General features: G+C 39.4%; 1 protein-coding gene across 1 annotated transcript in view; it reads right to left on the minus strand.

The window, feature by feature from the left end:
- Positions 1–25,034, minus strand: part of LARGE1 (LARGE xylosyl- and glucuronyltransferase 1) — a 446,230-nt gene extending 421,196 nt beyond the window's left edge. The window contains exon 1 of the mRNA XM_066590172.1: positions 21,526–25,034. The gene's annotated coding sequence lies outside the window, so the exon portion shown is untranslated. The remainder of the gene's footprint in view (positions 1–21,525) is intronic.
- Between the last annotated feature and the right edge of the window lie 2,486 nt (positions 25,035–27,520).

The raw sequence follows: 27,520 nt of genomic DNA on the forward strand, positions 1-27,520 counted from the left end.
TACAACCCCCCTCTGATGCAGGACTACAACCCCCCTCTTGTGCAGGACTACAACCCCCTCTCTGGTGCAGGACTACAACCCCCGCTGGGGCAGGACTACAACCCCCTCTCTGGGGCAGGACTACAACCCCCCTCTGGTGCAGGACTACAACCCCCTCTCTGGGGCAGGACTACAACCCCCGCTGGGGCAGGACTACACCCCCTTTCTGGTGCAGCATTACAGTCCCTCTCTTTCTGGTAAAAGACTACAACCCTCCTCTGGTTCAGCACTACAACCCCCCTCTTGTGCAGGACTACAACCCCCCTCTGGTGCAGGACTACAACCCCCCTCTGGGGCAGGACTACAACCCCTCTCTGGTGCAGGACTACAACCCCCCTCTGGGGCAGGACTACAACCCCCCTCTGGTGCAGGACTACAACCCCTCTCTTGTACAGGACTACAACCCTCCTCTGATGCAGGACTACAACCCCCCTCTGGGGCAGGACTACAACCCCTCTCTTGTGCAGGACTACAACCCTCCTCTGGTTCAGCACTACAACCCCCCTCTTGTGCAGGACTACAACCCCCCTCTGGTGCAGGACTACAACCCCCCCTCTGGTGCAGGACTACAACCCCCCTCTGGGGCAGGATTACAACCCTCCTCTGATGCAGGACTACAACCCCCCCCCCCCCCCCTCTGGTGCAGGACTACAACCCCCCTCTGGGGCAGGACTACAACCCTCCTCTGATGCAGGACTACAACCCCCCCCTCTGGTGCAGGACTACAAACCCCCCTCTTGTGCAGGACTACAACCCCCCTCTGGTTCAGGACTACAACCCCTCTCTGATGCAGGACTACAACCCCTCTCTTGTGCAGGACTACAACCCTCCTCTGGTTCAGCACTACAACCCCCCTCTTGTGCAGGACTACAACCCCCCTCTGGTGCAGGACTACAACCCCCCTCTGGTGCAGGACTACAACCCCCCTCTGGGGCAGGACTACAACCCTCCTCTGATGCAGGACTACAACCCCCCCCCCCTCTGGTGCAGGACTACAACCCCCCTCTGATGCAGGACTACAACCCCCCTCTGATGCAGGACTACAACCCCCCTCTGATGCAGGACTACAACCCCCCTCTGATGAAGGACTACAACCCCCCTCTGATGCAGGACTACAACCCCTCTCTGGTGCAGGACTACAACCCCCCTCTGGGGCAGGACTACAACCCCTCTCTTGTGCAGGACTACAACCCTCCTCTGGTTCAGCACTACAACCCCCCTCTTGTGCAGGACTACAACCCCCCTCTGGTGCAGGACTACAACCCCCCTCTGGTGCAGGACTACAACCCCCCTCTGGGGCAGGACTACAACCCTCCTCTGATGCAGGACTACAAGCCCCCCCTCTGGTGCAGGACTACAAACCCCCCTCTTGTGCAGGACTACAACCCCCCTCTGGTTCAGGACTACAACCCCTCTCTGATGCAGGACTACAACCCCTCTCTTGTGCAGGACTACAACCCCCTCTCTGGTGCAGGACTACAACCCCCGCTGGGGCAGGACTACAACCCCCTCTCTGGGGCAGGACTACAACCCCCGCTGGGGCAGGACTACACCCCCTTTCTGGTGCAGCATTACAGTCCCTCTCTTTCTGGTAAAAGACTACAACCCTCCTCTGGTTCAGCACTACAACCCCCCTCTTGTGCAGGACTACAACCCCCCTCTGGTGCAGGACTACAACCCCCCTCTGGGGCAGGACTACAACCCCTCTCTGGTGCAGGACTACAACCCCCCTCTGGGGCAGGACTACAACCCCCCTCTGGTGCAGGACTACAACCCCTCTCTTGTACAGGACTACAACCCTCCTCTGATGCAGGACTACAACCCCTCTCTGGTGCAGGACTACAACCCCCCTCTGGGGCAGGACTACAACCCCTCTCTTGTGCAGGACTACAACCCTCCTCTGGTTCAGCACTACAACCCCCCTCTTGTGCAGGACTACAACCCCCCTCTGGTGCAGGACTACAACCCCCCTCTGGTGCAGGACTACAACCCCCCTCTGCGGCAGGATTACAACCCCTCTCTTGTACAGGACTACAACCCTCCTCTGATGCAGGACTACAACCCCTCTCTGGTGCAGGACTACAACCCCCCTCTGGGGCAGGACTACAACCCCTCTCTTGTGCAGGACTACAACCCTCCTCTGGTTCAGCACTACAACCCCCCTCTTGTGCAGGACTACAACCCCCCTCTGGTGCAGGACTACAACCCCCCTCTGGTGCAGGACTACAACCCCCCTCTGCGGCAGGATTACAACCCTCCTCTGATGCAGGACTACAACCCCCCCCCCCCTCTGGTGCAGGACTACAACCCCCCTCTGGGGCAGGACTACAACCCTCCTCTGATGCAGGACTACAACCCCCCCCCTCTGGTGCAGGACTACAAACCCCCCTCTTGTGCAGGACTACAACCCCCCTCTGGTTCAGGACTACAACCCCTCTCTGATGCAGGACTACAACCCCTCTCTTGTGCAGGACTACAACCCCCTATGGGGCAGGACTACAACCCCTCTCTTGTGCAGGACTACAACCCCCCTCTGGTGCAGGACTACAACCCCCCTCTGGGGCAGGACTACAACCCCCCTCTGGTGCAGGACTACAACCCCTCTCTTGTACAGGACTACAACCCTCCTCTGATGCAGGACTACAACCCCTCTCTGGTGCAGGACTACAACCCCCCTCTGGGGCAGGACTACAACCCCTCTCTTGTGCAGGACTACAGCCCTCCTCTGGTTCAGCACTACAACCCCCCTCTTGTGCAGGACTACAACCCCCCTCTGGTGCAGGACTACAACCCCCCTCTGGGGCAGGACTACAACCCTCCTCTGATGCAGGACTACAACCCCCCCCCCCCTCTGGTGCAGGACTACAAACCCCCCTCTTGTGCAGGACTACAACCCCCCTCTGGTTCAGGACTACAACCCCTCTCTGATGCAGGACTACAACCCCTCTCTTGTGCAGGACTACAACCCCCTCTTGTGCAGGACTACAACCCCTCTCTGATGCAGGACTACAACCCCTCTCTTGTGCAGGACTACAACCCTCCTCTGGTTCAGCACTACAACCCCCCTCTTGTGCAGGACTACAACCCCCCTCTGGTGCAGGACTACAACCCCCCTCTGGTGCAGGACTACAACCCCCCTCTGGGGCAGGACTACAACCCTCCTCTGATGCAGGACTACAACCCCCCCCCTCTGGTGCAGGACTACAACCCCCCTCTGATGCAGGACTACAACCCCCCTCTGATGCAGGACTACAACCCCCCTCTGGTGCAGGACTACAACCCCCCTCTGATGAAGGACTACAACCCCCCTCTGATGCAGGACTACAACCCCCCTCTGATGCAGGACTACAACCCCCCTCTTGTGCAGGACTACAACCCCCCTCTGATGCAGGACTACAACCCCCCTCTTGTGCAGGACTACAACCCCCCTCTGATGCAGGACTACAACCCTCCTCTGGTGCAGGACTACAACCCCCCTCTGGCGCAGGACTACAACCCTCCTCTTGTGCAGGACTACAACCCCCCTCTTGTGCAGGACTACAACCCCCGTCTGGTGCAGGACTACAACCCCTCTCTGATGCAGGACTACAACCCCCCTCTGGTTTAGGACTACAACCCCCCTCTGGTTCAGCACTACAACCCCCTCTGGTGCCCTGAGCCCCGCAGCAGACACTGATGGGAGCCCCCAGACCTCCCTTCTATTGTACATGGGGGCCGCAGCTCAGGACAGAGTCCTCTCAGAGAGTGAAAATACGGCCTTTGTGCTGCAGAAGCCGTCAGCAGTCTGAGTGGGAAGTCTCCATCAGAGCCTGAACAGGCACAGCTTATATTTAGGAACCCAAGTGAATTCATTCCAGATCTGCAGGGCTCAATGGAGACAAAGATTCCTGGAGCAAAAGCGGGGAGCCGGCGGGGCCCAACAATGCCGAATCTGCTCCATTACCTGAGAAAGGGCGAAATCCCAGGATCTTATTGTAGCAAAGCGTTATTGCATTCTAGTGTGAACGACGTACAATGTAACTACTAGCAATCACCAACGCCCTCTCACCAGACACACTCATCTCCCCGCTACACCGGCTCTGCTCCATCATGCAGGTAACCGAGAAGAATATGGAAGAATGGACACAACACCGCTCTCCGAAAGGGGCCATTCCAACAACATGACGCCAATCCTGCAGCACAACCACACAACATGACGAGGGAATCTAATAAGATACAATAGCATTCTGTCAGCGAATGCTACAGATTTATACCCATGGGACTTATTAGAGGAGTATTAATCGGAGCTAACATCCGGTTCGGTATTGCATCGTGAACAGGATGGCAAACCCTGGCGTAACTATAGGGGATGCAGTTGCACCTGGACCCAGGATCCTTAGGGGGCTCAGATAGCCCAGTACTATGAATAAAGCATTAAAGTTGGGGGTCCAGAAGCTTAAATTTACGCCTCTGCATAAAGGGGTTAAGAGACGCTGGAGGAGTCCCAGGATAAACTTTTGCACCTGGGCCTATAACACTTTAGCTACGCCCCTGATAGCGAGAGTGGTGGAATACAATATAACTACTATAATACTGCCCCCTATGTACAAGAATATAACTACTATAATACTGCCCCCTATGTACAAGAATATAACTACTATAATACTGCCCCCTATGTACAAGAATATAACTACTATAATACTGCCTCCTATGTACAAGAATATAACTACTATAACACTGCCCCCTATGTACAAGAATATAACTACGATAATACTGCCCCCTATGTACAAGAATATAACTACTATAATACTGCCCCCTATGTACAAGAATATAACTACTATAATACTGTCCCTATGTACAAGAATATAACTACTATAATACTGCTCCCTATATACAAGAATATAACTACTATAATACTGCTCCTATGTACAAGAATATAACTACTATAATACTGCCCCCTATGTACAAGAATATAACTACTATAATACTGCCCCCTATGTACAAGAATATAACTACTATAATACTGCTCCCTATATACAAGAATATAACTACTATAATACTGCCCCCTATGTCCAAGAATATAACTACTATAATACTGCTCCCTATGTACAAGAATATAACTACTATAATACTGCCCCCTATGTACAAGAATATAACTACTATAATACTGCCTGCTATGTACAAGAATATAACTACCATAATACTGCCTGCTATGTACAAGAATATAACTACTATAAAACAGCCCCTATGTACAAGAATATAACTACTATAATACTGCCTGCTATGTACAAGACTATAACTACTATAATACTGCCCTCTATGTACAAGAATATAAATACTATAATATTGCCCCCTATGTACTAGAATATAACTACTATAATACTGCCCCCTATGTACAAGAATATAACAGTTATAATACTGCCCCATGTACAAGAATATAACTACTATAATACTGCCCCCTATGGACAAGAATATAACTACTATAATACTGCTCCTATGTACAAGAATATAACTACTATAATACTGCCCCCTATGTACAAGAATATAACTACTATACTACTGCCCCTTATGTACAAGAATATAACTACTATAATACTGCCTCCTATGTACAAGAATATAACTACTATAATACTGCCCCCTATGTACAAGAATATAACTACTATAAACTGCCTGCTATGTACAAGAATATAACTACCATAATACTGCCCCCTATGTAAAAGAATATAACTACTATAATATTGCCCCCTATGTACAAGAATATAACTACTATAATACTGCCTGCTATGTACAAGAATATAACTACTATAATTCTGCCCCCTATGTACAAGAATATAACTACTATAATACTGCCCCCTATGTACAAGAATATAACTACTATAATACTGCCCCCTATGTACAAGAATATAACTACTATAATACTGTCCCCTATGTACAAGAATATAACTACTATAATACTGCCCCCTATGTACAAGAATATAACTACTATAATACTGCTCCTATGTACAAGAATATAACTACTATAATACTGCCCCCATGTACAAGAATATAACTACTATAATACTGCCCCCTATGTACAAGAATATAACTACTATAATACTGCCTCCTATGTACAAGAATATAACTACTATAATACTGCGCCCTATGTACAAGAATATAACTGCTATAATACTGCCTCCTATGTACAAGAATATAACTACTATAATACTGCCTCCTATGTACAAAAATATAACTGCTATAATACTGCCTGCTATGTACAAGAATATAACTACTATAACACTGCCTGCTATGTACAAGAATATAACTACTATAATACTGCCTCCTATGTACAAGAATATAACTACTATAATACTGCCCCTTATGTACAAGAATATAACTACTATAATACTGCCTCCTATGTCCAAGAATATAACTACTATAATACTGCCTCCTATGTACAAGAATATAACTACTACAATACTGCCTCCTATGTACAAGAATATAACTACTACAATACTGCCTACTATGTACAAGAATATAAGTACTATAATACTGCCCCTATATACAAGAATATAACTACTATAATACTGCCCCCTATGTACAAGAATATAACTACTATAATACTGCCCCCTATGTACAAGAATATAACTACTATAATACTGCCTCCTATGTACAAGAATAAAACTACTATAATACTGCCCCCATGTACAAGAATATAACTACTATAATACTGCCCTCTATGCACAAGAATATAACTACTATAATACTGCCGTATATGTACTAGAATATAACTACTGTAATACTGCCCCCATGTACAAGAATATAACTAGTATAATACTGTCCCCTATGTACAAGAATATAACTGTTATAATACTGCCCCATGTACAAGAATATAACTACTATAATACTGCCCCCCATGTACAAGAACATAACTACTATAATACAGCTCCCTATGTACAAGAATATAACTACTATAATACTGCTCCTATGTACAAGAATATAGCTACTATATTACTGCTCCTAAGTATAAGAATATAACTACTATAATACTGCCCCCTATGTACAAGAATATAACCACTATAATACTGCTCCCTATGTACAAGAATATAACTACTATAATACTGCTCCTATGTACAAGAATATAGCTACTATAATACTGCTCCTATGTACAAGAATATAGCTACTATATTACTGCTCCTAAGTATAAGAATATAACTACTATAATACTGCCCCCTATGTACAAGAATATAACCACTATATTACTGCTCCTAAGTATAAGAATATAACTACTATAATACTGCCCCCTATGTACAAGAATATAACCACTATAATACTGCTCCCTATGTACAAGAATATAACTACTATAATACTGCCCTCTATGCTTTATAATATAACCACCATAATACTGCTCCTATGTACAAGAATATAACTACAATAATACTGCTCCTATGTACAAGAATATAACTACTACAATACTGCCCCCTATGTAAAAGAATATAACTGCTATAATACTGCCTACTATGTACAAGAATATAACTACTATAATACTGCCCCCTATGTTTTATAATATAACTACTATAATACTGCCCCTTATGTATAAGAATATAACTCCTATAATACTGCCCCCTATGTACAAGAATGTAACTACTATAATACTGCCCCCTATGTACAAGAATATAACTGGTATAATACTGCCCCCTATGTACAAAAATAAAACTACTATAATACTGCTCAATATGTACAAGAATATAACTAATATAATACTGCTCAATATGTACAAGAATATAACTACTATAATACTGCCCTCATGTACAAGAATATAACTACTTTAATACTGCCCCCCTATGTACAAGAATATAACTACTATAATACTGCTCCTATGTACAAGAATATAACTACTATAATACTGCCCCCAATGTACAAGAATATAACTACTATAATACTGCCTCCTATGTGCAAGAATATAACTACTATAATACTGCCACCTATGTACAAGAATATAACTACTAGAATACTGCCCCTATGTGCAAGAATATAACTACTATAATACTGCCCCCTATGTACAAGAATATAACTACTATAATACTGCCCCCTATGTACAAGAATATAACTACTATAATACTGCCCCCTATGTACAAGAATATAACTACTATAATACTGCCCCCCTATGTACAAGAATATAACTGCTATTATACTGCTATGTATAAGAATATAACTACTATAATACTACCCCCTATGTACAAGAATATAACTACTATAATACTGCCCCCATGTACAAGAATATAACTACTATAATACTGCCCCCTATGTACAAGAATATAACTACTATAATACTGCCTCCTATGTACAAGAATATAACTACTATAATACTGCCCCCTATGTACAAGAATATAACTGCTATAATACTGCCTCCTATGTACAAGAATATAACTACTATAATACTGCCTCCTATGTACAAAAATATAACTGCTATAATACTGCCTGCTATGTACACGAATATAACTACTATAATACTGCCTGCTATGTACAAGAATATAACTACTATAATACTGCCTCCTATGTACAAGAATATAACTACTATAATACTGCCCCTTATGTACAAGAATATAACTACTATAATACTGCCTCCTATGTCCAAGAATATAACTACTATAATACTGCCTCCTATGTACAAGAATATAACTACTACAATACTGCCTCCTATGTACAAGAAGATAACTACTATAATACTGCCCCTATATACAAGAATATAACTACTATAATACTGCCCCCTATGTACAAGAATATAACTACTATAATACTGCCCCCTATGTACAAGAATATAACTACTATAATACTGCCTCCTATGTACAAGAATATAACTACTATAATACTGCCCCCTATGTACAAGAATAAAACTACTATAATACTGCCTCCTATGTACAAGAATATAACTACTATAATACTGCCCTCTATGCACAAGAATATAACTACTATAATACTGCCGTATATGTACTAGAATATAACTACTGTAATACTGCCCCCATGTACAAGAATATAACTAGTATAATACTGTCCCCTATGTACAAGAATATAACTGTTATAATACTGCCCCATGTACAAGAATATAACTACTATAATACTGCCCCCCATGTACAAGAACATAACTACTATAATACAGCTCCCTATGTACAAGAATATAACTACTATAATACTGCTCTCTATGTACAAGAATATAACTACTATAATACTGCCCCCTATGTACAAGAATATAACTAATATAATACTGCCCCCTATGTACAGGAATATAACTACTATAATACTGCTCCTATGTACAAGAATATAGCTACTATATTACTGCTCCTATGTATAAGAATATAACTACTATAATACTGCCCTCTATGCTTTATAATATAACCACCATAATACTGCTCCTATGTACAAGAATATAACTACTACAATACTGCCCCCTATGTAAAAGAATATAACTGCTATAATACTGCCTACTATGTACAAGAATATAACTACTATAATACTGCCCCCTATGTTTTATAATATAACTACTATAATACTGCTCCTATGTACAAGAATATAACTACTATAATACTGCCCCCTATGTACAAGAATATAACTACTATAATACTGCCCCCTATGTACAAGAATGTAACTACTATAATACTGCCCCCTATGTACAAGAATATAACTGGTATAATACTGCCCCCTATGTACAAAAATAAAACTACTATAATACTGCTCAATATGTACAAGAATATAACTAATATAATACTGCTCAATATGTACAAGAATATAACTACTATAATACTGCCCTCATGTACAAGAATATAACTACTTTAATACTGCCCCCCTATGTACAAGAATATAACTACTATAATACTGCTCCTATGTACAAGAATATAACTACTATAATACTGCCCCCTATGTACTAGAATATAACTACTATAATACTGCCCCCATGTACAAGACTATAACTACTATAATACTGCCCTCTACGTACAAGAATATAAATACTATAATACTGCCCCCTATGTACTAGAATATAACTACTATTATACTGTCCCCTATGTACAAGAATATAACAGTTATAATACTGTCCCATGTACAAGAATATAACTACTATAATACTGCCCCCTATGGACAAGAATATAACTACTATAATACTGCCTCCTATGTACAAGAATATAACTACTATAATACTGCCCCTTATGTACAAGAATAAAACTACTATAATACTACCCCCTATGTACAAGAATATAACTACTATAATACTGCCCCTTATGTACAAGAATATAACTACTATAATACTGCCTCCTATGTACAAGAATATAACTACTATAATACTGCTCAATATGTACAAGAATATAACTACTATAATACTGCTCCTATGTACAAGAATACAACCACTATAATACTACCCCTATGTACAAGAATATAATTACTATAATACTGACTCCTATGTACAAGAATATAACTACTACAATACTGCCTCCTATGTACAAGAATATAACTACTATAATACTGCCTGCTATGTACAAGATTATAACTACTATAATACTGCCCCCTATGTACAAGAATATAACTACTATAATACTGCCCTCTATGCACAAGAATATAACTACTATAATACTGCCGTATATGTACTAGAATATAACTACTGTAATACTGCCCCCATGTACAAGAATATAACTGTTATAATACTGCCCCCATGTACAAGAACATAACTACTATAATACAGCTCCCTATGTACAAGAATATAACTACTATAATACTGCTCTCTATGTACAAGAATGTAACTACTATAATACTGCCCCCTATGTACAAGAATATAACTACTATAATACTGCTCCTATGTACAAGAATATAACTACTATATTACTGCTCCTAAGTATAAGAATATAACTACTATAATACTGCCCCCTATGTACAAGAATATAACCACTATAATACTGCCCCCTATGTACAAGAATATAACTACTATAATACTGCTCCTATGTACAAGAATATAGCTACTATATTACTGCTCCTATGTATAAGAATATAACTACTATAATATTGCCCTCTATGCTTTATAATATAACCACCATAATACTGCTCCTATGTACAAGAATATAACTACAATAATACTGCTCCTATGTACAAGAATATAACTACTATAATACTGCCCCCTATGTAAAAGAATATAACTGCTATAATACTGCCTACTATGTACAAGAATATAACTACTATAATACTGCCCCCTATGTTTTATAATATAACTACTATAATACTGCCCCTATGTACAAGAATATAACTACTATAATACTGCCCCCTATGTACAAGAATATAACTACTATAATACTGCCCCTTATGTATAAGAATATAACTCCTATAATACTGCCCCCTATGTACAAGAATGTAACTACTATAATACTGCCCCCTATGTACAAGAAAATAACTGGTATAATACTGCCCCCTATGTACAAAAATAAAACTACTATAATACTGCTCAATATGTACAAGAATATAACTAATATAATACTGCTCAATATGTACAAGAATATAACTACTATAATACTGCCCCCTATGTACAAGAATATAACTACTATAATACTGCCCCCTATGTACAAGAATATAACTACTATAATACTGCCCCCATGTACAAGAATATAACTACTATAATACTGCCCCCTATGTACAAGAATATAACTACTATAATACTGCCTCCTATGTACAAGAATATAACTACTATAATACTGCCCCCCTATGTACAAGAATATAACTGCTATAATACTGCCTCCTATGTACAAGAATATAACTACTATAATACTGCCTCCTATGTACAAAAATATAACTGCTATAATACTGCCTGCTATGTACAAGAATATAGCTACTATAATACTGCCTGCTATGTACAAGAATATAACTACTATAATACTGCCTCCTATGTACAAGAATATAACTACTATAATACTGCCCCCTATGTACAAGAATATAACTACTATAATACTGCCCCCTATGTACAAGAATATAACTACTATAATACTGCCTCCTATGTACAAGAATATAACTACTATAATACTGCCTGCTATGTACAAGACTATAACTACTATAATACTGCCCTCTATGTACAAGAATATAAATACTATAATACTGCCCCCTATGTACTAGAATATAACTACTATTATACTGTCCCCTATGTACAAGAATATAACAGTTATAATACTGTCCCATGTACAAGAATATAACTACTATAATACTGCCCCCTATGGACAAGAATATAACTACTATAATACTGCTTCTATGTACAAGAATAAAACTACTATAATACTGCCCCTATGTACAAGAATATAACTACTATAATACTGCTCCCTATGTACAAGAATATAACTACTATAATACTGCCTCCTATGTACAACAATATAACTGCTGTAATACAGTCCCCTATGTACAAGAATATAACTACTATAATACTGCTCAATATGTACAAGAATATAACTACTATAATACTGCCTCCTATGTACAAGAATATAACTACTATAATACTACCCCTATGTACAGGAATATAACTTATATAATACTGTCCCCTATGTACAAGAATATAACTACTATAATACTGCCCCCTATGTACTAGAATATAACTACTGTAATACTGCCCCCTTTGTACAAAAATATAACTACTATAATACTGCCTCCCATGTACACGAATATAACTACTATAATACTGCCCCCTATGTACAAGAATATAACTACTATAATACTGCCCCCTATGTACAAGAATATAACTACTATAATACTGCCCCCTATGTACAAGCATATAACTACTATAATACTGCCCCTTATATACATGAATATAACTACTATAATACTGCTCCCTATGTAGAAGAATATAACTACTATAATACTGCCCCCTATGTACAAGAATATAACTACTATAATACTGCCCCCTATGTACAATAATATAACTACTATAATACTGCCTCCTATGTACAAAAATATAACTAGTATAATACTGCCTCCTATGTACAAGAATATAACTACTATAATACTGCCCCCTATGTACAAGAATATAACTACTATAATACTGTCCCCTATGTACAAGAATATAACTACTATAATACTGCCCCCTATGTACAAGAATATAACTACTATAATACTGCTTCTATGTACAAGAATATAGCTACTATAATACTGCCCCTTATATACAAGAATATAACTACTATAATACTGCCCCAATGTACAAGAATATAACTACTATAATACTGCCCCCTATGTACAAGAATATAACTGTTATAATACTGCCCCATGTACAAGAATATAACTACTATAATACTGCCCCCCATGTACAAGAACATAACTACTATAATACAGCTCCCTATGTACAAGAATATAACTACTATAATACTGCTCTCTATGTACAAGAATATAACTACTATAATACTGCCCCCTATGTACAAGAATATAACTAATATAATACTGCCCCCTATGTACAGGAATATAACTACTATAATACTGCTCCTATGTACAAGAATATAGCTACTATATTACTGCTCCTATGTATAAGAATATAACTACTATAATACTGCCCTCTATGCTTTATAATATAACCACCATAATACTGCTCCTATGTACAAGAATATAACTACTACAATACTGCCCCCTATGTAAAAGAATATAACTGCTATAATACTGCCTACTATGTACAAGAATATAACTACTATAATACTGCCCCCTATGTTTTATAATATAACTACTATAATACTGCTCCTATGTACAAGAATATAACTACTATAATACTGCCCCCTATGTACAAGAATATAACTACTATAATACTGCCCCCTATGTACAAGAATGTAACTACTATAATACTGCCCCCTATGTACAAGAATATAACTGGTATAATACTGCCCCCTATGTACAAAAATAAAACTACTATAATACTGCTCAATATGTACAAGAATATAACTAATATAATACTGCTCAATATGTACAAGAATATAACTACTATAATACTGCCCTCATGTACAAGAATATAACTACTTTAATACTGCCCCCCTATGTACAAGAATATAACTACTATAATACTGCTCCTATGTACAAGAATATAACTACTATAATACTGCCCCCTATGTACTAGAATATAACTACTATAATACTGCCCCCATGTACAAGACTATAACTACTATAATACTGCCCTCTACGTACAAGAATATAAATACTATAATACTGCCCCCTATGTACTAGAATATAACTACTATTATACTGTCCCCTATGTACAAGAATATAACAGTTATAATACTGTCCCATGTACAAGAATATAACTACTATAATACTGCCCCCTATGGACAAGAATATAACTACTATAATACTGCCTCCTATGTACAAGAATATAACTACTATAATACTGCCCCTTATGTACAAGAATAAAACTACTATAATACTACCCCCTATGTATAAGAATATAACTACTATAATACTGCCCCTTATGTACAAGAATATAACTACTATAATACTGCCTCCTATGTACAAGAATATAACTACTATAATACTGCTCAATATGTACAAGAATATAACTACTATAATACTGCTCCTATGTACAAGAATACAACCACTATAATACTACCCCTATGTACAAGAATATAATTACTATAATACTGACTCCTATGTACAAGAATATAACTACTACAATACTGCCTCCTATGTACAAGAATATAACTACTATAATACTGCCTGCTATGTACAAGATTATAACTACTATAATACTGCCCCCTATGTACAAGAATATAACTACTATAATACTGCCCTCTATGCACAAGAATATAACTACTATAATACTGCCGTATATGTACTAGAATATAACTACTGTAATACTGCCCCCATGTACAAGAATATAACTGTTATAATACTGCCCCCATGTACAAGAACATAACTACTATAATACAGCTCCCTATGTACAAGAATATAACTACTATAATACTGCTCTCTATGTACAAGAATGTAACTACTATAATACTGCCCCCTATGTACAAGAATATAACTACTATAATACTGCTCCTATGTACAAGAATATAACTACTATATTACTGCTCCTAAGTATAAGAATATAACTACTATAATACTGCCCCCTATGTACAAGAATATAACCACTATAATACTGCCCCCTATGTACAAGAATATAACTACTATAATACTGCTCCTATGTACAAGAATATAGCTACTATATTACTGCTCCTATGTATAAGAATATAACTACTATAATATTGCCCTCTATGCTTTATAATATAACCACCATAATACTGCTCCTATGTACAAGAATATAACTACAATAATACTGCTCCTATGTACAAGAATATAACTACTATAATACTGCCCCCTATGTAAAAGAATATAACTGCTATAATACTGCCTACTATGTACAAGAATATAACTACTATAATACTGCCCCCTATGTTTTATAATATAACTACTATAATACTGCCCCTATGTACAAGAATATAACTACTATAATACTGCCCCCTATGTACAAGAATATAACTACTATAATACTGCCCCTATGTATAAGAATATAACTCCTATAACACTGCCCCCTATGTACAAGAATGTAACTACTATAATACTGCCCCCTATGTACAAGAAAATAACTGGTATAATACTGCCCCCTATGTACAAAAATAAAACTACTATAATACTGCTCAATATGTACAAGAATATAACTAATATAATACTGCTCAATATGTACAAGAATATAACTACTATAATACTGCCCCCTATGTACAAGAATATAACTACTATAATACTGCCCCCTATGTACAAGAATATAACTACTATAATACTGCCCCCATGTACAAGAATATAACTACTATAATACTGCCCCCTATGTACAAGAATATAACTACTATAATACTGCCTCCTATGTACAAGAATATAACTACTATAATACTGCCCCCCTATGTACAAGAATATAACTGCTATAATACTGCCTCCTATGTACAAGAATATAACTACTATAATACTGCCTCCTATGTACAAAAATATAACTGCTATAATACTGCCTGCTATGTACAAGAATATAGCTACTATAATACTGCCTGCTATGTACAAGAATATAACTACTATAATACTGCCTCCTATGTACAAGAATATAACTACTATAATACTGCCCCCTATGTACAAGAATATAACTACTATAATACTGCCCCCTATGTACAAGAATATAACTACTATAATACTGCCTCCTATGTACAAGAATATAACTACTATAATACTGCCTGCTATGTACAAGACTATAACTACTATAATACTGCCCTCTATGTACAAGAATATAAATACTATAATACTGCCCCCTATGTACTAGAATATAACTACTATTATACTGTCCCCTATGTACAAGAATATAACAGTTATAATACTGTCCCATGTACAAGAATATAACTACTATAATACTGCCCCCTATGGACAAGAATATAACTACTATAATACTGCTTCTATGTACAAGAATAAAACTACTATAATACTGCCCCTATGTACAAGAATATAACTACTATAATACTGCTCCCTATGTACAAGAATATAACTACTATAATACTGCCTCCTATGTACAACAATATAACTGCTGTAATACAGTCCCCTATGTACAAGAATATAACTACTATAATACTGCTCAATATGTACAAGAATATAACTACTATAATACTGCCTCCTATGTACAAGAATATAACTACTATAATACTACCCCTATGTACAGGAATATAACTTATATAATACTGTCCCCTATGTACAAGAATATATCTACTATAATACTGCCCCCTATGTACTAGAATATAACTACTGTAATACTGCCCCCTTTGTACAAAAATATAACTACTATAATACTGCCTCCCATGTACACGAATATAACTACTATAATACTGCTCCTATGTACAAGAATGTAACTACTATAATACTGCCCCCTATGTACTAGAATATAACTACTGTAATACTGCCCCCTTTGTACAAAAATATAACTACTATAATACTGCCTCCCATGTACACGAATATAACTACTATAATACTGCCCCCTATGTACAAGAATATAACTACTATAATACTGCCCCCTATGTACAAGAATATAACTACTATAATACTGCCCCCTATGTACAAGCATATAACTACTATAATACTGCCCCTTATATACATGAATATAACTACTATAATACTGCTCCCTATGTAGAAGAATATAACTACTATAATACTGCCCCCTATGTACAAGAATATAACTACTATAATACTGCCCCCTATGTACAATAATATAACTACTATAATACTGCCTCCTATGTACAAAAATATAACTAGTATAATACTGCCTCCTATGTACAAGAATATAACTACTATAATACTGCCCCCTATGTACAAGAATATAACTACTATAATACTGTCCCCTATGTACAAGAATATAACTACTATAATACTGCCCCCTATGTACAAGAATATAACTACTATAATACTGCTTCTATGTACAAGAATATAGCTACTATAATACTGCCCCTTATATACAAGAATATAACTACTATAATACTGCCCCAATGTACAAGAATATAACTACTATAATACTGCCCCCTATGTACAAGAATATAACTACTATAATACTGCCTCCTATGTACAAGAATATAACTACTATAATACTGCCCCAATGTACAAGAATATAACTACTATAATACTGCCCCCTATGTACAAGAATATAACTACTATAATACTGCCCCCTATGTACAAGAACATAACTACTATAATACTGCCCCCTATGTACAAGAATATAACTACTATAATACTGCCTCCTATGTACAAGAATATAACTACTATAATACTGCCCCAATGTACAAGAATATAACTACTATAATACTGCCCCCTATGTACAAGAATATAACTACTATAATACTGCCTCCTATGTACAAGAATATAACTACTATAATACTGCCCCCTATGTACAAGAATATAACTACTATAATACTGCTCCCTATGTACAAGAATATAACTACTATAATACTGCCCCCTATGTACAAGAATATAACTACTATAATACTGCTCCCTATGTACAAGAATATAACTACTATAATACTGCCCCCTATGTACAAGAATATAACTACTATAATACTTCTGCCTATGTACAAGAATATAACTACTATAATACTGCCCCCTATGTACAAGAATATAACTACTATAATACTGCCCCCTATGTACAAGAATATAACTACTATAATACTGCCCCCTATGTACAAGAATATAACTACTATAATACTGCTCCCTATGTACAAGAATATAACTACTATAATACTTCTGCCTATGTACAAGAATATAACTACTATAATACTGCCCCCTATGTACAAGAATATAACTACTATAATACTGCCCCCTATGTACAAGAATATAACTACTATAATACTGCTCCCTATGTACAAGAATATTACTACTATAATACTGCCCTCTATGTACAAGAATATAACTACTATAATACTGCTCCCTATGTACAAGAATATAACTACTATAATACTTCTGCCTATGTACAAGAATATAACTACTATCATACTGCCCCCTATGTACAAGAATATAACTACTATAATACTGCCCCCTATGTACAAGAATATAACTACTATAATACTGCCCCCTATGTACAAGAATATAACTACTATAATACTGCCCCCTATGTACAAGAATATAACTACTATAATACTGCCCCCTATGTACAAGAATATAACTACTATAATACTGCCCCCATGTACAAGAATATAACTACTATAATACTACCCCCTATGTACAAGAATATAACTACTATAATACTGCCCCCTATGTACAAGAATATAACTACTATAATACTGCCCCCTATGTACAAGAATATAACTACTATAATACTGCCCCCTATGTACAAGAATATAACTACTATAATACTGTCCCCTATGTACAAGAATATAACTACTATAATACTGCTCCCTATGTACAAGAATATAACTACTATAATACTGCCCTCTATGTACAAGAATATAACTACTATAATACTGCTCCCTATGTACAAGAATATAACTACTATAATACTGCCCCCTATGTACAAGAATATAACTACTATAATACTGCCCCCTATGTACAAGAATATAACTACTATAATACTGCCCCATATGTACAAGAATATAACTACTATAATACTGCCTCCCATGTACAAGAATATAACTACTATATACGGTATAGTACTGTATGGTTGTGCTTTTAGCCAGGTAATTTCACCACCACTCTGGCTTTATTGATTACTTTTTCTCAATCTTCTGCTTTTCTTGCATCTGATTGGCATTGGATAGAAATCTCAGCACCCGTCCCTTTAAATTAACCCAATGCAGGTGTTTGGATGGTGTAATGCGTAATATGCAGCATTCTGTGGTAACAATATGGAAACAATAGTAGTAACAGTGTGTATGATCTCCTCCAGCTGTTGCGCTCTCTCCCTCCTCTGGGTTGGTCTGGAGGTTGATGTGAGGTGCCTCTTGCCCCCCTCCTGTCACTATGTAATCTTCTTCAGGAGTCGCTCCACTAATATAACTTTCAGCCTTGACATGACATATTTCACCATAAATAACTGCTGCAAGGAAGACATGAAGTGTCCATAATAACTTTTTCTTCATTTTGGTCACAGGCCCTCGTAGAAACGCTCATTATAGCGGCATAGGCCAATGCTATATTCTACAGATGTAGTAGAGCTGAGTTTGTCATTTCACACAACTCATAGTGATATGACGGCATGTCTTTGGATAGGACACTCCACCGTCGCATAGACTTTCTTTATCCATCCCGTTTCCAATCCCTCTTCTATAGCACTGCTTAAAGGGCTCACAGTCTTTATCATCAAGATCTTGCTTGCTGTCAATGAACAGAAACATTCAAATGCTGAAAATGGGTCCAGAACTATTCCTACTTTCACACAGCTGCTGTTTGTTACAGTGTATCAATGCAGGCTGCCTTCTATGAGTTATACACAGCAGCAGTACAAATCTATGGACTCCAGGCTGAGAGACGTTATACTGATACACTGTAACAAACTCTCAGCTGTGTGAGGATTAGGTAAACACTAGTATAAGGTTAAGAACTGGAGGACCCCTTTGATGCTCAATGTTGCTGTCCTTGTTTCCTTGTGAGCCCAACATACCCTCTTCTCCAAGATATGCTCATAGGTCAATCAGTCACTGACCAATGTAGCCGCTGTTAGGGCATGCTGGAAATTGGAGTCTGGCAACAGCTGGACAGCTACAAGTTGCGGACTACGATTCTGTAGGGCATGTGATTGTAAGCTTCACAATCAAGGAAGTGGGAAACTGCTTAAGGGGACAGTGGGATTTTGAAAACCCTATATAGGCATACTGAGTTAATACAGGGGGTCCTTCATTTAGGACCCTCATCTATTAGCAGAGAGGAGAGTGGCTACAAAGTGCATCTCTCGCTCTGGAGGACCCAAAATATCCCTACATTATACAAACAGCCCATTGACTTCAATGGGACTTGTGTAATACCACCTCTCACCTGCGGGAGTGCTGTAGGGAAACCTAACAGTTGGTATCAGGTTCCTGAACAGATTATGGCTGGTTGTTCGGAGTTTCTACCTTACAGCCCTTTTAAGAAAAAGGCATTTCTAAAGTGGGCACACATTTAACCTTTAAAATCCAAACTATATACCGTACTGATGCCCTATTGTAGCCTATAGAAGGGCGGTTATCGACACAGAGTTCTGTTGTAATCCCTATATCACGCCACACTGTATAGAAAATACTCTTATGGAGAAGTCAAAAACACGATGACTAAAAATAGCATCCATGAGTCAAACTTAGTCATTGCAGCAATGTAATACCGCGCCGCGCTATAGAGGGCTATATGATACCGGAAGCCAACTGTATATTAGGGAGAGAAGTAAAAGCCGACTTCTGTCATGAGAGATGCCATATACATCAATGAGGTGAAGGTGTAGCAGAGCTGAGATAGCATGATGTAGCATATTGGCATAAAATTCAATCATGATGAGTTGCGCCAAACAAACTCAGCTCTACTACACCTATGAATGTTAATGGCAGCCCTGACATTGAACAGCTTTCATAAGTAAGTTATTATAATAGTTTATATTCGTCGAGCGAGCAACCTTATAATATCGACAAGGACACGTTAACATGTCGTCTACGACCCGGTGAGCCCAGACTCATCAGTCATCCCGGTACAGAAGCTATAGACCACCTACGGCGGACCAGATTCTCAAGATTGTGATGTCCGTAAATACACTGAGGTATTATAGAGATGTAGGAGAGATGAATTTGTCATTTGAGGCTGCATTATATCTGCTTATTAAGGATAACTCACTGCCACATATGTACTACACCGAAGGATGGAAGACTGGAGACTCCATGGACAATACAGGGACACAGTCATAAACCAAAAATGGGGATCACAATGGAAAACCACTAGTATATCCCTCACCGAGCCCAACACTACAACAGTTTATGAATGAAACCAACCATCCTGCACTTAACCAGCACATAGTATGTGAAAGCCTCATCATACCTTATGTAGCGGAGCTGATAGGGACTCCAACTAAGACCACCCCATGTTAAGCAGATAGGTCTTTCGAAAGAGCTTTTTCCATGCTGACACAGTTCATTTCAAGGGGTTGGATGTTCTTGTCCTTGGCTGAAGTTCTTTAAGCTCCGAAAGGAGAAGAAATAAAGGATTGCCAGTGATGAAACCTGCACTATGGCTACTCCTGGTGCTGAGTGTTCAGGAACTTCCCCCCAGTGGTCTTCAGGAGCTTCAATTCCAATAATGGGACTTCTCAGAAGACCTCAAAGAAAATATAGACCTGTGCATGTAAGGGGTTAATGATAATGGATGAGGCTCAATGGAACATGCTAATAGGGGCGTCAAAGACCCCTGATTGGAGACTTCTACTGAACCAGTGGACTCCTTTTTGTAGGGTCTGAAGAACCTCAATGTCATCAAACTTGGAGTTCCTCGTAACCACCAAGATGGCAGGATCTCATATGGAGAACACTGTTCTATAAGGAGGTTTATGGGTCAATGTATGGATGGAGTCTGCTGTTGAATAACTGGCAAGAGGGCTCTGTAGATGAAGGGTCTTTTACAGAATGACTTGTAGATGATGGGTGTGGAGATGAGGTGAGGTTAGATAAAAGGTGAATTGCTGAATGGTCTGTAGAGTAGGAAGCCTCTTGTTAGTTGTAGGGGGCTGTATATCTATATCATGTAGATGGTCGGTCTGTAAGAGTCTGTAAAGTGGTTTATAGGTAACAGGTCTGTAGATGAGAGGTTTAGGGTGAAGTGGTCTACAGGGAAGACATCCACCGATGAGGGGTCTCTAGTTAAGAACAATAAAGCTGATAGATTTTAGATGAGTAGTGGGCAGATGAAGGGGCTGTCTTTACATGAGGGGTCTATAGTTTGGAGGTCTTAATAAGAGAGCTATAGTTGAGTGGTCTATAGGAAATAAATCTTTAGATAAAGGGACTGAAGAAAAGTGTTATGTAGATGACTGGTCTATGGTAATCTGTAGATGAGAGATCTATGGTGGAGTTATTGTAGATGAGGGTCTATAGTTGGGTTGTACATAGACTCTAAAGATAAAGTGGTCTATAGCTGAATAGATAGTAGAACAAGGAGTCTATAGTTGTTAGCAGATGAGTGGCTATGGTTGGTTTATCTACCAATGAGGGTCTATGGTTATCTGTAGATTAGGGCTCTATAGATGAAGTGGTCTGTAGATCAGTGGAGAGTAGACAAAGCAGTCTATAGTTATCAGTAGATAAGAGTATATAGTGGGTTCTTTAGATAAGTGGTCTATTGTTGACTTGTCAATGCATTAGCAGTCTATAGTTGTAGATAAGGGTCTATAGTTGGGTTATCTATAAATGGATGATGATGGTTTGCAGTTATGAGGAATGTATTGTTGAGTTGGAAGTGAATGAAAAGGTCTACAGTTGTAGATGAGGATCTATAGCTTTAGATGGAATTTCTGTAGGTGAGTGAGGTGTCTACAGTTGTAGATGGGAATCTATGGGTGTATATAAGGACATTATAGTTGTAGATGGGGGGTGTATAGCTGTAGATGGAGGTCTTGTAGATAACAGGTCTACAGTTGTAGATGGGGGACTATAGCTGTAGATAGGAGGATTCTAGATTAGAGGTCTATAATTGTAAATGAAGGTCTATAGATGTAGATGAGAGTCTCTGATTGCAGTTAGGGGTCCTGTAGATGAAAGTCCCGTGGATGAGAATTCTGTAGTTGCAGATTTGGGTCTATAGGTGTAGACTGGAAGCCTATAGATATAGGTGTGAGTCTATGGTTGAAAATGAAGTCATGTAGATCAGAGGTGTGTAAGTGTAGATGAGGGTCCTGTAGATTGGAGGTGTTGGTAGGGGTCATGTAGATGAGGCTCCTATAGATTAATGGTCTAAAGGTGCAGATGAGATACTGTAGAAGAGGGTCCTGTAGGTCAGAGGTCTATAGATGTAGAGGAGAGATCTATAGTTTTAGATGGGGTCTATGGTGGTAGATGGGGGTCCTGTAGATTACAGATGAGATATAGATGAGGGTCCTGTAGGTAAGAGTTCTATAGTTGGAGATTGGGGTCTATGGTGGTAGATTAAGTTTTGTAGAATACTGTCCTATAGATTAGAGGTCTATAGGTACAAATGAGGGTCCTGTAGATGATAGGTCTATAGTTATAAATGGGGAGGGTCTATCATTGTAGATAGGAGTCCTGTAGATGATAGCACTATAAGTATAGATGAGGTCCTGTAAAAGAGTGTCCTATGAGGTCTATAGGTGCAGATAGGAGGTCTATGGGTGTAAATGAACTCCTATAGATAAGACTCTATAGGTTTAGATGAGGTTTCTATAGTTGTAGATGAGCTCCTATAGATGATCGATCTATAGGTGTAAATGAGGGTCCTGTAGTTGTAGATTAGCTTCTATAGATGGGAGGTCTATAGGTGTAGATGAGCTCCTATAAATGGGAGATCTGTAGGTGTAGATGAGCTCCTATAGATAGGAGGTCTATAGGTGTAGATGAGGGTCCTGTAGTTGTAGCTGAGCTCCTATAGATGGGTGGTCTATCGGTGTAAATGAGGGTCCTGTAGTTGTAGATGAGCTCCTATAGATGGGTGGTCTATAGGTGTAGATGAAGGTCCTGTAGTTGTAGATGGGCTCCTATAGATGGGTGGTCTATAGGTGTAGATGGAGGTCCTGTAGTTGTAGATGGGCTCCTATAGATGGGTGGTCTATAGGTGTAGATGAAGGTTCTGTAGTTGTAGATGAGCTCCTATAGATGGGTGGTCTATAGGTGTAGATGGAGGTCCTGTAGTTGTAGATGGGCTCCTATAGATGGGTGGTCTATAGGTGTAGATGAAGGTTCTGTAGTTGTAGATGAGCTCCTATAGATGGGTGGTCTATAGTTGTAGATGAGCTCCTATAGATGGGTGGTCTATAGGTGTAGATGAAGGTCCTGTAGTTGTAGATGGGCTCCTGTAGATGGGTGGTCTATAGGTGTAGATGGAGGTCCTGTAGATGAGGCTCTATAGGTTGGGCTCCTGTAGATGTATATGGCAGGCTGTCCAGCAGATGGTGAAGCGTCTGGAGCTCCGGGAGCGTCGGCTGACTGCAGGCCGGGCTGTGCGCTCTGTCTCCCGGCCTGCGCTCCCTCTCAGCCTCGGAGCTCTCCTGCCTGTGGCCGGGCTTCCCCTCCGGATGTGGCCGTGGACCCCCAGCTCCGGGCTCGCCTGCTCCGCTTGGGTTTGTCGCAGATCGCTGCCGCTTTCAGCACCACGGAGAGCCGGGCAGGAGACGCACAGAGTCCGGGACTGGCAGGAGGAGAATCAGGGACAGGACAAGCAAAACACGCCGGGGACAGGAGCTCCGATCCGGGGAGAAGAGGCAGACAGGGCGCGGGGCAGGAGAGCTGCAGATCCGGGAAGTGCGGGCCGGTCACAGGGAGAGCAACACCGGGAAATCCAACGTCTCCTCTCCGGTCCTCACACGGCTCTGCCCGCTGCTCACTGCATCCCGACTCCAGGCAGCTGCAGCTCCCCCTCCCGCCTGCTGCTCCTCTCTACCGCCCGCCCTCAGCGGCTCCGGCCCTCCTCCCTGGATATCGGTATCCTCCTCTTCCCCGTATCCTCCTCCCTCTACACCCTTATATCCTCCTCCTCCCTGGATATCGCCCTCCTCCTCCTATATATCCTAATATCCTTCTCACTGTATATCTTCCTCCCCAGGATTCTCCTCCTCCCTGTATATCTTCCTTCCCTGTATACATCCCCCTCCTTGTATATCCTTATATCCTCCACCCTGTATATTCTCCTGCCCTGTATCCTCCACCCTGTATTTCTTCCTGTCCTGTATATCCTTATACCCCTCTTCTGTATCCTCCTACTCCCTGTATATCCTTATATCCTCCTCCTCCCTGTATAACCTCCTCTCCCGTTAATCCTAATATCCTCCTCTGTATATTCTCTTCACCTGTATATCCTTATAGCCTCCTCCCCTGTATCTTTCTACTCCCTGTATATCCTCCTCCCCTGCATATTCTTATATCCTCCTCCCTGTGTAACCTTCTCTCCTATATATTGTAATACCTTCCTCTGCATATCCTCCTCCTCCCTGTATATCCTCATATCCTGCTCCCCTGTATCCTCCCCCTCCTTGTATATCCTTCTCCCCTGTATATCTGTATATCCTCCTTCTATATATCCTTCTCCCATGTATATCATTATATTTCCCCCCTGCATATCTCTATATCCCTCCTGTATATATTCCTCCCCTGTATATCCTTATATCCTGTATATCCTTATAGCTGATAGAGCCTTCCTCTTATATTGTATATAGTCGGTTGTGTCCTATAATAATCATAATTTAAACTGGTAATTGCTCATTGGTTAACTCTTTAATGACCAGAAATGTCATACATTTTCATTCATTCCTGCTCGCTTTTCATAAACCCTGACTTTTTTTTATTGTTTTCTGTTGCCTTATAATACAGCTGGTTCTTTGCAGTAAAAGCGGTATTCTTTAGCAGTGCTACTTAATGGGTTGAAAAACATTCAAAAATTGTCAAGTAGGATGAAATAGAAAGAAAATCCACAACTGCCCCATTGTTGTGTTAGGCTTTGTTTTCACTTTGTCCGTGATGCATTTACTCTGAGTCAGGACAATTGGGGCGATGACAATTTTTTAAACTGTATTTTAGGTCTTTTTACCTTTAAAAAATGAGTCATTTAAAAAAAATAATCTTTGCTTCCTGACGCCACATTCCGAGACCCATAACTTTTTTATTTTCTATCGGAGGGGCTGTGTGACAACTTGCTTTCTGCAGGGTGGCTTATAATGCTTATTGGTACCATTTTGGGGTAAAAAAGACTTCTTGATCCCCTTTTATTAAATTTTGTTTTCACAGACAGGGTGCCCCCCCCCCCCCCCCATTTCTGCATTGTATTTTTTTCTTATACTGTTTACTATGAAGGATAAATGATGATATATTCAGATGGTTTGGACTTTTACGGATGTAGGGATGCTAATTATTTTTTTTTATTATTTAAGAGATCAGAAAAAAAGTTTTTAACTTTCAATAGTTTTTATAGATATTTTAAAAAATGTTATTAAAATTAACATATTTTGAAAATCCCCATGGGGACGTGAACTTGATATCACTTGATTGCTTCTACAAAATACTGCAGAACATCTGTATATTGTGCATTTCAATGCAAGTTTATTAAGCCCTGCCACAGGCATAGCTTAATAGAGAGCAATACATGGCAGCCCTTGGAGAATTCACGATGCTACAGGCTGCCATGTGAAACTATCGTCACCCTGCAGCTTTATAATGGGGCACTAGACAAGGCTTCCCATTGTGGCTGTCTGCTTACATGAACTTTCAAGTTAACGGTTAACAACTGCAATGAGAACTAACTCTGACCATTGCCATTGCAGGACAGAGACAACTGTCAGAAAAAGCCAGCACCCACTGAGTATGGAGCAGGCTCAGCCCCTGAGCTCACAGCTACTCCAACTACAGCCGCCCAGGAAGCACTTATGGTGGATGGTTGTCACTGAGTTAAAAAAACAAACTTTTCCACTAAACTTATGTAGCAGAGACAAGCTTGTTGTTTAAAGGGAAACTTTATTTCTAAATAGACAATTCTGTATCCATATATTCTGAAGGAGCGAGGAAACCATCGATAACTATACGGATGAATCTACTTATGATTTATATGAATTTTCAGAAAAAACTTACTAAAAAACTGCTCAACATTTACAAGAATTTAATTACTATAATATTGCCCCCTATGTACAAGAATATAACTACTATAATACTGCCCCCTATGTACAAGAATATAACTACTATAATACTGCCCCCTATGTACAACAATATAACTACTATAATACTGCCCCCTATGTACAAGAATATAACTACTATAATACTGCCCCCTATGTACAAGAATATAACTACTATAATACTGCCCCCTATGTACAACAATATAACTACTA

The sequence above is a fragment of the Eleutherodactylus coqui genome, chromosome 2 (assembly GCF_035609145.1).
Source record: "Eleutherodactylus coqui strain aEleCoq1 chromosome 2, aEleCoq1.hap1, whole genome shotgun sequence".
NCBI lineage: Eukaryota > Metazoa > Chordata > Amphibia > Anura > Eleutherodactylidae > Eleutherodactylus > Eleutherodactylus coqui.